Here is a 13,870-nt window from a genome sequence, read left to right on the forward strand (position 1 = left end):
TAGGGAGCAGGGATGGCTGTAATTCTTCTCTGTGTTTGCAGATTAACCCCTTGTCAGTAGTGGGCTGCTGTATCAGGCAGCAGAGTTTTGGGGGCATCAAAATTAAAAATAGTTTTTTTTTCTGCAAAATCTTGAGTTGTTATTATTTTTATCATCCTTTATTTATGTAGTGCATACTTGCCAACTTTTCCTCGTTGGCTTCAGGGAGAAGGTGGGGGCGGGGCTTGATGAATCGCATCATTTTGGCACCGCCCCTAAACAATTGTCCCAATTTTGACCAATTACAGCAGGGGGCGGGCTATGATGACAATATTGGTGTCATTAAGCCCTGCCCCGTCACTTATCTATTGCAGGGGCGAGAACCAGGAGGTTGCCCTGCTCTCCCAGAAATGAGGGAGCCTCCCGGACATTCTGGGAGAGTAGGCAACTATGCGTTAAAGAAAAGCAGCTAATGAATCTCCAGAGACTGAAGTGTCTTTTACATTTCTGTCTCCATTACTGAAGTCCTGTTGTTTTATCTGTCGGTCTTTGATTAAATCTTGGTCTCCATGAAAATGGCCACCTCCATAGGCATCAATACATGGACATAGGACAAAATTACTGAACTGTGTCATCATGCCACAGATGGCGAAGCCAACCACGTCTTGTACTGGCTCAGCATCAGGGAGAATGCCAGACTCTTCAGGGAGTGAGGGAGATCACCCCTATTTCAGGGAGTCTCCCTGACATTCCGGGAGAGTTTGTAAGTATGATGTAGTGCCATCATATTTGTCAGAAGCCAACTAACTTTCCAGTATGTTTTTGGACTATAGGAGGAAACCCCCGCCAACAGAGGCAGAACATGCAAACTGCACACAGTTAGGGCCCTGTTTGGATTTGAACATATTACCGCGGACCAGGCCTGTCTGTGTAGTGGGAGCGAGCCACCAACCTGGTGTGGCACGCTCTCTTTAGTGGCTGTGGAAGGGCCCCTAAGAAGTTGCTGTACTGGGGCCCAATATTTCTCTTGGCGGCCCTGCCCGTGAACCCAGCGTTGTGAGACAGCAATGCTAAACGGTGTGCAACCGTGCTGCCCATTAGGGCTTTCTACCTTGAAGATCGATGTAAAAAATTATTCAAGTGATAGTGTTTGTAATTGTACAACAAAGGTGTAATTCTCAACATCTGTTTTTGTTTGTATCTATGGACAACAGCATAGCGTCCCTTCTGTAATAATTTTACACCTTTTATATTGTTCCGCCATTGTCGTAGCATAGTGAAAGAGGGGTGTGGTAGGGTGAATAATGGGTGTGGCCTAATGGTTGCAGGAGGGTGTGGCCTAATTACAAAACTCTACACCCAGGGTGCCAGCATTACTAATTAAATCTCTGACAGGCTGCGGTCTCAAGTATATTTATACCCAATTCCCAATCCATTATACAAGCTGAATCCACAATTTAGAAAATAATCTTCTTCTCATTGGAAACATTAAATTCCTTGAACAATGCGCCAGATGTAGAAGTGTGTTCCTGTAGCTGCAAATCCAAATTCTCATGTGCCAACTTCAGCTGAAAGTAGGCGTCCCTGATGGACCCCGTTCTGGTCTTCAGTCTCCAGGAACCAGAGGCTCGGTGATGTACAGACATTACTAACAAGCCTGGAATGTAAATGTCTAACTCTTCAGGTAACACTGCGCCAACGATTGCCCATCAATCCAGTACAATAAATTATGCAGGAAGCTATTACATGACATGAGTTTATTTAGCTTAATATAATGTGTGTTATTGAACCACTGGTTTTCTCTCTTCGCTGTTTTATTATTCTCATACCTCTTTGTAAGGCCTGCAGTGGGCACTCATGTAGCTTCACTGCGCACCCAGGTGACCAGGTCAAAGGGAATGTTTAAAGGGTAACTGGCACCCAATGCAATAATTGGACACGTACCTCCCAACTGTCCCGGCTTTGTCTTGTGGGTGGTGAAGTTTTGGAGGTATTGTCTACTCACTGATACTCTACCTGGCAGAGCAGCGACCAGTGCGCCGGCAGTGAAGGTGTTTGGAGGGGAGGAGAGTACAGGGCAGTCTGGCACTTTAAAAGGGCTCAGTGGTTAGCACTTCTGCCTCACAGCGCTGGGGTCATGAGTTCAATTTCCGACCATGGCCTGTGTGGAGTTTGTATGTTCTCCCCGTGTCTGCGTGGGTTTCCTCCAGGTGCTCCGGTTTCCTCCCACACTCCAAAAACATACTGGTAGGTTAATTGGCTGCTATCAAATTGACATTATTCTCTCTCTCTCTCTGTGTGTTAGGGAATTTAGACTGTAAGCTCCAATGGGGCAGGGACTGATGTGAGTGAGTTCTCTGTACAGCGCTGCGGAATTAGTGACGCTATATAAATAGCTGATGATGAAAAGCACTAGGCTTGCCCCTTGGGCGTGACCACACACACCTTCGTGACATGGGCACGCCTCTATTGTGACCTGCCACACCCCTTGTCCTGATTGAAGAGACAAGGATGAGTGGTATGTGATAGTTCTGTGTAAAATGTAATAGACTGCAACACTGCAAATTATTTCACTCTTAATTTTGAAACCCCTACACTACTTGATGCTGGTTAGTGCGACTTAATAGCTGGCATTTTTTCTCATACTTTAGGCTATGTACATAGTGGTATTTGCAAGTTGATAAAAATCAAGTAAAAAGTATATATTCGCTTTGTAATTGTGTTGATTACTATGGGGTATATTTACTAAACTGCGGTTTTGAAAAAGTGGAGATGTTGCCTATAGCAGCCAATCAGATTCTAGCTGTCATTTTGTAGAATGTACTAAATAAATGAAAGCTAGAATCTGATTGGGTGGCATAGGCAACATCTCCACTTTTTCAAACCCGCAGTTTAGTAAATCTAGCCCTATGTGTTTTATGTGGGTATGATAATGATTTACATAAGTTTACAAGTGAGCCCCATTTGTAGCTTTGTTTTTTTTAAACATGCGTCTTTGACAGAACAGCAAGTTGTTATAAACGTATATGGAAATGCTTACGCAAACGCTTCTTAACTGCTCCTCATTGTGTTTACAATGCGCTCCCATTTAAAGGAACTGTTGGCAACTTCATTGTGGTTACCGGATGCACTGAAATGGAACAAGATGAGGTCTGAAAATACACTACAGCGCACGTGAAAACGCACATAAAACAATATATGCTTATTGTCACATGAATTTAGGGGCCCGTAACATGTTTTAGAAGCTCATCCTAAAGGCAGAATTTTAGCTCTTGTGGTTACGTAGCCTAAGTGATGTCACTGGTTCCTAGTGAACTGATTGGCTGTTCCTCGTGAAAAGATTGCATTGCTGAGAAGATTATTCTTGTTTAATCCCGAAGTAGAAGTGTACATACAGAGGAGATCAGCGGGGAATATACAATGCCTAGTTTGTTCTGCTATTGGGTTAACTAAAGAGGATCAGGTTTGTAAGAAATAATCTTGTTGTATGGATTATTTTACTAGAAAATTGTAAATTCCTTGGGCCGAGGTATTTCGTGTTGCTTGCTATATAAGGCACTCTTCTCTTCCCCTGTGAGATTAAATTGCATTATAAGGTGTGGTTTGTGTACCAGCTGATGTGTGACGTCACTTATTTTGTTAGTTATGATGTGACATAAGTTGACCGGATCATGTGATTAATCAAAGTCACGTATTAAAAAGTGCTCAATGGTGTGACTCCCCTAATAAACAGAGCTCCACGTATTTTGTGTACCGTAAAGTTTAATATTTTTATACCCTAAACTTTTCTTGTCTCTGTGTCTTTTAGCTCAGTGGACAACCAACAGGGAAGACCAGATTCCAAACACTTCACAAAGGACAAATGGTAAGTTCCTTTTGCCTTCTACCTCTCTTCTTGTAGCTCCAGGGAGCAGATTTGGCAGTCATGCAGACAAAGTTTCCTCGAGCTCTCAGTCATCATCATCATCATCAGCTATTTATGTAGTGCACAGTGGCATAGTGGTTAGTACTTCTGCCTCACAGCACTGGGGTCATGAGTTCGATCCCTGACCATGGCCTTATCTGTGTGGAGTTTGTATGTTCTCTTTGTGTTTGCCTGGGTTTCCTCCCCACACTCCAAAAACATACTGTAGGTTAATTAGATGCTATCAAAATTGACCCTAGTCTCTCCCTCTCTCTGTGTGTGTGTGTCTATATTAGGGAATTTAGACTGTAAGCTCCAATGGGGCAGGGACTGATGTGAATGAGTTCTCTATACAGTGCTGCGGAATTAGTGGCGCTATATAAATAAATGATGATGATGATAGCGCCACTAGTTACGCAGCTTTGCTTTTGTTGAAATACCAGAGGACTGAAGATTTTGAACTTGGAAGATTCCAATTAACAGGAAAATGAAAGTACTTAGTGGCAGCATGTGTCTGAGTGAAAGAGACACCTGATTGGATAGATTCTATGGTAGCCATCCAATCAGGTTTTTGCTTTCAGTTGCACGCCTCCCGCTTATTATTTTGCCCGTAGGCGGGAGTTATCCCTTTTTCCCCCCCAGCCGAGACAGCCAGCCCCCTGCTCCGAAGAGCCCTGATTTTCATGTGGCAAAAAGGGTGTGACATCAGAGGAATTGGGTGTTGCATAGGCAATCTCTTTTTTTAGAGGTGACCTTATCCCCGATAACACTATTCACACTAATACTGTCCCAATCTCCACTCTGAGCCACACTCGCTCCTCTTGTTTCAGCTGTGCTCTCTTCCACTTAGAATGTAAGCTCTCTATATAACATACCCTTTGTTTTCATGTCTGCATTTATTTTGTCTACCTTGTATGTCCCAGTTTTATGTATGCCCTGTTTTCCCTTCTGTACGGCGCTACAGAGCACTGTGGCGACATACAAATCTACGATAATAATAATATGCAGATTGGAGTGTGGGTTGACTGGATTGGAAATTTTGTCCCCCCCTTTTTTTTAAATGGGGAATGCTTTAAGGTATACATATCTGCGTATACTGGAGTACTGAAGAAGGGAACATTGTTCTGCAGGTCTAGTTTCCAGTGTTGGAGCAGCAATGATCTAGTTCAGAGCTATTAGGACTTTGGTACCAGGTTTGAAATCCACTATATTACCATATGAGTGGATCCCCTGACAGAGAAAACATTTACAGGCACTTAAACTATGTTATATGTTAGTCCCTGCTTCTAAATCTATAGCTTATAGTATCTGCTGAGGAACACAAAATCATTTCTTTAAACTATATTTTCCTTACATGCGGTCTGTAATTTTTCTTTATTTAAAAACCTGCATTCTCCATCCGTATATGGCACTTGTGGAGATAGAATACGTTTTTTCTTTTCTCGTCATTGTGTGACTTCTGTAGACCTAGAGATAATACGTTTCTTCTTTTTAAAGTGGATTCTTCCCATTGAATTAGCAAAACTTTAATCAGCACTTTCAATGGGAGTTTTTAATTGCAATGCAGGTGTATGTGGGCCAGTGTTTGTTGAATAAAGCTGGCGTTGTTCTGTTATATACTATATAAGCTGTGAGTCTGTGTGTATTGGCCTCATCATATCACTTCGTTGACTGTAGATAGTAACACCACCAGTGTCCGGAGAGACTGGAGGGTTTATTTTCAGTCCCTCTTCTCCATATCTCTCTCAGCGGGATTCAGTTTTAATCAATGTTGAAGAGAGACAGAGACATGTGAAGAGGTGCAATTCAGACTCCTACTTCCGCGGTCTCCAGGACAAGGAAAACAAAGGGAGATATGGTTTGAAGAGCGATAGCAAAAGGCAACACCTTGGGGTGGCTAGTGGCATGATAACGAAATGAAGCAAGGCATGTATTATCATCATCATCATCATCACTTATTTATATAGCGCCATTAATTCCGCAGCGCTGTACAGAGAACTCGCTCACATCAATCCCTGCCCCATTGAAGCTTACAGTCTAAATTCCCTAACATACACAACACAGACACAGACTAGGGTCAATTTGATAGCAGCCAATTAACCTGCCAGTACGTTTTTGGAGTGTGGGAGGAAACCGGAGCACCCGGAGGAAACCCGCAAACACGAGGAGAACATACAAACTCCACACAGATAAGGTCATGGTTGGGAATCGAACTCATGACCCCGGTGCTGTAAGGCAGATGTGCTAACCACTGAGCCACCGTGCTGCCCATATTAGCAAGTAAGCCCCAGTATTTTCATACTTGCCAACATTTACCCAGGCAAAATCAAGACAAAATAAGCGCAGTCGCCGACCTGTGCAAACCACACCCCCAATTCACCCGAAACCACACTTATACTCCAAACCATGGCCTCTTTCTGATAAAGCCCCACCCAATTCCACATACGCTCTATTTGGGGTCCACACATTGGTTGTGTTCTGATGCAATCAGGTCAGTTGGGAGGTATGTCATTACTAGGGCTTATTTACTAACATTTAGGTGCAATATTGTCACTAAATCACATCAACCAATCAGACACTTGGTTCCATTGTTTGTTTTGCACACAAGCCAAATACCCCTGACCCCCACTCTTGGGTCTGGTGTGTTAACGAAAGACATCTTTAGCGCCAAAAAGTGTTTCCCTGTCTATGTCTGATGGTTCCTTATCAGATGTGAGACGAAGTCGGTGGTAGATACGGTCAAACGATGACCCCGTGACCCTATGTACATGCATAGTGATCAGTCCACCCCATGCCGAGAAGTCCAGTGAATGGCCAGTTTTTATGTTATGATTGATTAAATATTCTCTGTACAGCGCTCAGTAATATGGGGGCGCTACATATGACCAGGGCAGTTTTATGGTATGAGGGGTGGATTGGGTTGCATAGTGTTTATTGGAATGCTCGCTGTATTATAAATAGTCTCTGCATTTTATACTGGCCAGATGGGGCTGTGTTGTATTTAGTAAGAGATCTTTAATATATTTACATTTTTTTATATATTTTATTGGCATGTTAAAATCAGGCTCACATTCGACAAATCATTACATTTTATCTTAAATGGATTCACATTTATATTAATTGTTTTTGTTACATTGCTTACGGTACCTTTATCGGATTATTTTCTACATCTCAAACAAAGCCACACCCACTATTTTGCATAACCACACCCATCTAACACTTTTTTGTTTTTTTAAGCAATGTAATTCGTCCACAGCAAGTTCCATACATCCCAAAGGCTGACATATATCCAAAATTAAAGGAAACATTAATCCCTGACACAGTGCAGAATAGGGATGTCAGTCACCCATCAAACTGATTTGGGATATTTGTGGGGTCAAATCCAGCTTTCTGTGAAAACAAAGTTCATGCATCCAATGTGTTTTTTTCTTTGTTTTCATCACCTTTCAGCCTTGTTTATTGCACCCGTCCGTTTGAAAAATATGTCAACATTTTTTTCGGTCTCCATCATCCTGATTAATTTTACATTTGGTGAAGAAATTGACTGGGGATCAGGAATGTGGTGTAGTTATTCTATCTTCCAAGATGGATTATGTAACACAAAAAAAAAACACCCTCTGCCCCCTCCTCTATTGTGTCCCAGGCAGTGTACTGGATAGATTGATGTGATACTTGAGACAATTGAGTGAAAGTTGTAACACTAGTAAAATGCTAAGTTTGGTGGAGTTCGTATAGTCACCAGGGGTCTGATTCATTAAGGATCTTAACTGGAGAAACTTCTTATTTAAGTCTCCTGGACAAAACCATGTTACAATGCAAGGGGTGCAAATTAGTATTCTGTTTTGCACATAAGTTAAATACTGACTGTTTTCTCATGTAACACACAAATACTTGATAGCTTATTTGTACACTGAAATTTAAAGTTGATATTTATGTTCTACATGAAAAAAACAGTCAGTATTTAACTTATGTGCAAAACAGAATACTAATTTGCACCCCTTGCATTGTAACATGGTTTTGTCCAGGAGACTGAAATAAGAAGTTTCTCCAGTTAAGATCCTTAATGAATCAGGTCCCAGGTCGCCACTTCCTGAATCCCTCTGGACCAGTCTGACTACCAGGCCTATAAAGTGCCCTTGTTGTTTACACATGGACGTGGCTATTTTGTGAACTAAACCAATATTCATGAGGTATTTTTAGTGCCATTCCTTGCTGTATGTGCACGACCATATCCACTCTGCAACAAGACATGAATTTTTCTTTAGCTGAGAGCTGTTGGCCTTTGGGTTAATTAAGTTCCACTGTGGAAGGGACTGTTGTGAACATATTCTCAGTACAATGTTGTGTAATCTGTAGGAGCTGCTTAAAAACCTATTTATAATAATTAATTTAGGCCATTAATGAGACTAAGCAGATCAATATTTTAGAAGAACAACAACAACATTTAATTTAATGAAAGTGGTAGAAAGTAGTTTTTATTTAGCCAGTATTGATATTGTGGATGTAGTTCCCCCTAGTAAAGGTATTTACATAAATATAACGTGTATAAGTGAAGTGTGTAGTTGACTAGCGGAGGCGATGTGCCGCTTATATCGCCGCGGTAGAGAGTTGTTATGTTCCATCAGTCACTGGGCTTTCATGGGATCCGCGGCTGCTAATAGAATTTATCCCCCTTTCTCTATCTGTTTTACTCTAAGGACAGAACTAAGCTACTCAGCTGGGCTCCGGGAGCCTCTGTACACCTCATCCGCACAGCACTACCAGTGACATTCCTGAACCCAGGGAAACCAATGCTTTCAATGGAGATTCCTTCATGCCTGGTTGCTTTCCAGTCTGCAAAACCTTTTGACTTCTCCACAAGAGAGAGGATTACATCCTAACAGCGGCCTATTCAACCCTAGAGAATGGGAATTAAGCCACAATTCCGGCTTTTCAAGACACCTTAAAGTGAAAGCACTCTTGTCTCTAACGCCATCGTACCGTCTTTGTTACCTGTGTTTGCGTCATGCAGATTGAAAGTAAAATCATATTTAACATTTTTGCCCCGTTAATTAGCTGACAGATGACTTAACGGAGCAATTTACCTTTAAATTCATGTCGGGAGGCTGACCCTGCGATGACTGAATACAGGGGAGAGAACGAAGGCTGCCCATAGGATTAAAGACGGTGTTGGCCATCGCTGTCAAGCTCCGAAAAGCTAAGCATTCCAGGGCTTGATAAATTTGCCCAGACCGCAATCCCCATTGGAGCTTACAGTCTAAATTCCCTAATATACACACACACAGGGAGAGAGAGAGAGAGACAGAGACAGACTAGGGTCAATTTTGATAGCAGCCAAGTAACCTACCAGTATGTTTTTGGAGTGTGAGAGGAAACCGGAGCACCTGGATGAAACCCACGCAAACACGGGGAGAACATACAAACTCCACACAGATAAGGCCATGGTCGGGAATTGAACTCATGACCTCAGCGCTGTGAGGCAGAAGTGCTAACCACTGAGCCACCGTGCTGCCCATATCTCTGATATCTACTGCTTTATACTTTCGTTAAATTGCCACCTTTACTTAAAAATACCTAAACCATGCGGAGAAAGCCGTTTCCGCATGGCTTAAGGCTTAAAAAGTAGGCTTGAACTTCAGTACTATACGTGTGTCATTTAATATAATTTCTCCTACCTTGTCATAATTTAACATATTTAAAATTACATGGACTGAATTTGTATTGACTCTTGTTAACTGTCTGAGTGTAATTTTTTTGTAATTTGTGTTTAGGGCAAGCAACAAACCTAAATAACACCTCTCCTTCCTATGCCGTCTTCTGGGGTTATTCATTTAGTTAAGTTATATCCCTGTTACACAATAATAGTTGGCCAGCACGGTGGCACAGTGGTTAGCATTGCTGCCTCCCAGCACTGGGTCGATGGGTTTGATTCCAATTAGGGTCCTATTTGTATAGAGTTTATATGTTCTCCCTGAGTTTGTGTGGGTCATTCCAGCCCTGGGAAGAGTCCAGGGCATACTTGCCAACTCTCCCGGAATGTCCGGGAGACTCCCGGATTCCGGGTGGGTAAATATTCCCAGGCTTGAAAACTGCGCTCTGACTAGTGATTATTGTCTGGTAACGAACGGTACAGGATTGGGTCCTGCACTACATTACAGCAGTGGGTCAGTAATTAGAGGCACACAACACTTATTAGTAGCTGTTACTTCCTGCTCTGTTCTTCCGTAGTCTTACAATAGGACTTTCTATTCTGTTAAACAGGAAGTTACAAGTACAAGGGAATATTGCTTTCTCCATTTAAAATACTCCAGAGGTCATTGGAAACATTTTATACAGGAATGTTCCAAAAATATATTTGTATCGTTCTTTATATTTATATTTATCTATATTTGTTTTAGTTATAAACAATAAAACAAGTTCACCTGTCACTGGACCTATTTGTGTACCTAGTTGTGACTCCAAACTAATAAAATATATATGCTAATTCCGGGAGATCCCAGGCAGTGGGGCGTGGTCGGAGGGAGGAAGGGGGCGGGGCGTGGTAATTCACATAATTTTGGCTCCGCCCCGCAGGGGGCAGGGGCAAAATTACGCGATTCACCGCGAATCGCGTCATTTTGAGGAGCATGTTGCCATATGCAGGATATTTGCCTGCTCGCCCGGGAGACCAACCCGAATTTCGGGAGTCTCCCGGACATTCCGGGAGAGTTGGCAAGTATGTAATATGTGTGTGTGTGTGTGTGTTTGTTAGCTTGAAATGACACTGTTCCAACATTCATAACACACAGTTCTCTATATTTATGTCTTATATGTGTATATGGGACATATGGGTATGTAGGTATGTAGAACATGTCTTCACATGTTGATTCATTTTCTTTTCTCAGGGTTTGGAGTACTATAAACCAGCGCAGCTGGGCTCCAGATAACAGGTGCCCAGACCTTGTCTACGGCTGTATTACAGGAAGTTGTACAAATGATCAGCTCAGAAACTCAGAACATGTTTGTGCATTAAAAATGAACATTATGGACCATGGTGTAATATGCACAGATGTGCTGTGTGCTCTACCAATCAGATGTTAGCTTTCATTTTCTAATGAAGTGACAGCTGCACTGTGATTGGTTGCCATTGGTTACACCACATGTGTGCAGATTCCACCATGCGGTGAAATAATTTTTCAGAACATTTGTGTTGGTATAAAAGCAACCGTCAGTAAGTAATGTCATTTATTGTCCTAAGGCACCGTAGATGAAATATCACTGTGTGACACAGCCGGAGAATACCCCACTGCGCTCCGGCCTGGCAGGGAAAGAGTGTGCGGAAAATAGGACTAAGTCCTGCACTGCCAGAGCCTTTCAAAGAGATTTTCCTCCCAGCCGCCTGTAATCTTATGTTTAAACATCAGACAGCTATTCCCTAATGAGAGATCTTTACAAGCAGAGAGATGAGATGCATTACCGTCCCTGGGCTAAAGTGCCCACAGTCTTAATATTTATGGGTGACTGCGATTCCAGCTAACAGTTTACTTTTTATGTGGAAGGTGCCCTCTGTTAGCGATTACTGCTGCTAAGGAAATTTACAGTCGTCTTGTGTATCCTGGCTGCAGAGCTGGGCTGGGACTCAGACGCACAAATGTACAGTTTAAAGATGTTTCAGCAATGGCTTTATGATATTTCCCTAGGGGGATTTTGTCCTGAGATCCTCTGTGACAGTGAACCAATAGTCAGTCATCATATCACTAGGACTAGTGGCTACAGTGTGCTTCAATTGAAAAGCTGACTCGACTGTGTGCAAGAAGACACGTGCACCGTCATCAAGATATAAATTGAATATACTATAAATTTATGTCATTTAATAATATGCTGCAAATGTAATAATAGCCCCCTAAAAATATTGTTTCTTTAAAGTGAAGACAAACTTATTTTTATAGGTTAACTCTCCTCTCTCATGGGTTCGATTCCAACCAGGGTCTTAATTGTGTGAATTTGGTATGTTATTATTATTATTATTACCATTTATTTATATAGCGCCACTAATTCCGCAGCGCTGTACAGAGACCTCACTCACATCAGTCCCTGCCCCATTGGAGCTTACACTCTAAATTCCCTAACATACACACAGACACACACACACACACACAGACAGAGACACAGACTAGGGTCAATTTGTTAACAGACAATTAACCTACCAGTATGTTTTTCATGTGTGGGAGGAAACCGGAGCACCCGGAGGAAACCCACACAAACACGGGGAGAACATACAAACTCCACACAGATAAGGCCATGGTCGGGAATTGAACTCATGACCCCAGTGCTGTAAGGCAGAAGTGCTAACCACTTAGCCACCATGCTGCCCGTTTATTTATATAGCACCACTAATTCCGCAGCGCTGTACAGAAAACTCACTCACATCAGTCCCTGCCCCATTGGGCTTACAGTCTAAATTCCCTAACACACACACACACACACAGACAGAGAGAGAGACACACAGACTAGGGTCAATTTGTTAGCAGCCACCAGTATGTTTTTGGAGTGTGGGAGGAAACCGGAGCACCCAGAGGAAACCCACAATTCAAAAACATACTGATTGGTTGATTGGCTCGATTGCCAGGGGAAGTTTGAATGATACACTCAGTGCATCATGCAATTGCACGTCTAAATCTGATTGGACAGGTACCGTGACGGTACAGCTTGATATGGACAAGCACAAGTTGTACAATGTTTCCTAATAATTTGGTCACTGATTGGTCTTCTGCTGCTGTGTAAGAAAGTTCCCAGCTCACAAGTGTCTGTCTGGTTGTAGGCAAATCCAAATATTGGCTGTTTAAATTTATTTCCGTATCGGAAAAAATTAAAATATAAGGGTTCAGTAAGATTTTTTTCAATAAGTAACATTTTAGAATTTGACCTTTGTGTTGAAGGCGAGTTGTTTGTTCATTACATTATTCTTACTGAATGTGAGTAGAGTACTTTGGACATCCGGAATATTTTCTTACCATGTTCTGGTCACCAGAGGTGACCCCAGACTGGGAAGGGGGGGTCTAGGCACTAGGAACCCCCCCTCGGTTTGCCTATGCCCAGTGAACGCAGGCAGCACATTTGTAATACAGTCACTGCTGCAGCTTCCGATAATTACGTAGAAACCACATAGGAAAAAAAAAAAAAGAAAGAAGTGAATTAATGTTAATTAACAGCTCTTAGGAGATGGAAAGTTGGGGATGTTGAAGTAGAATTGAAGGACAAATAATCCCTGCCAACAACACTTGTCAATAGCTCAGAGGAATTGCCTGGAAATAAGAGAGTTTAGAGGTTGGCCCTTAGGGGCTGGCTGGGCAGAGGGGAATCTGCCTTTGGGCTGTTCCCATAGTGGGCTACCTTGGCCTTGGTCACTGGGCTACCTGCATTTTTTTCATTTAAACTGTTTATAATAGGCTGCTGAGTCGAATCTCGCCCCCCCCCACACGGGCTATGCCAGTCAGTCCATGATGGCAGTAATAGAACTGGGTAAACCCATACTTGCCAACTTTTTTCCTGGAAAATCTATGATAAATTTTAAAACAATTGATTGGGATTTCTTAATACCCTCTGTCGCCAAGGAAACCTCTATACTACACACAGGAGTAACATTTGCAGCTAAGAACAACACTTAGTAAATGTATATTAAACTAAGTAGATTAGACTGGAAAGGACACACTCTGCACCGCCCCAGGAGAAGTGTTACTTCTGCAGAAGACTTTTTACTGTAATTAAAGGTACATTCCATTGAATAATTGTTCCACCCTTCCCATAAACATCATTAATATTTAATGAATAGTCAGGCAGACAGACAACAGTCATGGAATTAACCCTTTCAGAGCCTTGAGAGTCTGGTAGAAGCCCAGAACTATGGTATCGCCAATCAATTCTAACCCGTAGTAATAATAACTACTTCTAGAATGTGATGTAATTGCAGGAAATTGTAATAACTTGTGTTTTAAAAGTGGCCAAAAC

General features: G+C 42.2%; 1 protein-coding gene across 3 annotated transcripts in view; it reads left to right on the plus strand.

Annotated features, from left to right (window-relative positions):
- Positions 1-13,870, plus strand: part of PLXNB1 (plexin B1) — a 250,287-nt gene that overhangs the window by 150,671 nt on the left and 85,746 nt on the right. For all 3 annotated transcript variants that reach the window (XM_075183465.1, XM_075183464.1, XM_075183466.1), the window contains one exon: positions 3,788-3,844. The gene's annotated coding sequence lies outside the window, so the exon portion shown is untranslated. The remainder of the gene's footprint in view (positions 1-3,787; positions 3,845-13,870) is intronic.

The sequence above is a fragment of the Mixophyes fleayi genome, chromosome 8 (genome assembly GCF_038048845.1).
Source record: "Mixophyes fleayi isolate aMixFle1 chromosome 8, aMixFle1.hap1, whole genome shotgun sequence".
Lineage (NCBI taxonomy): Eukaryota > Metazoa > Chordata > Amphibia > Anura > Limnodynastidae > Mixophyes > Mixophyes fleayi.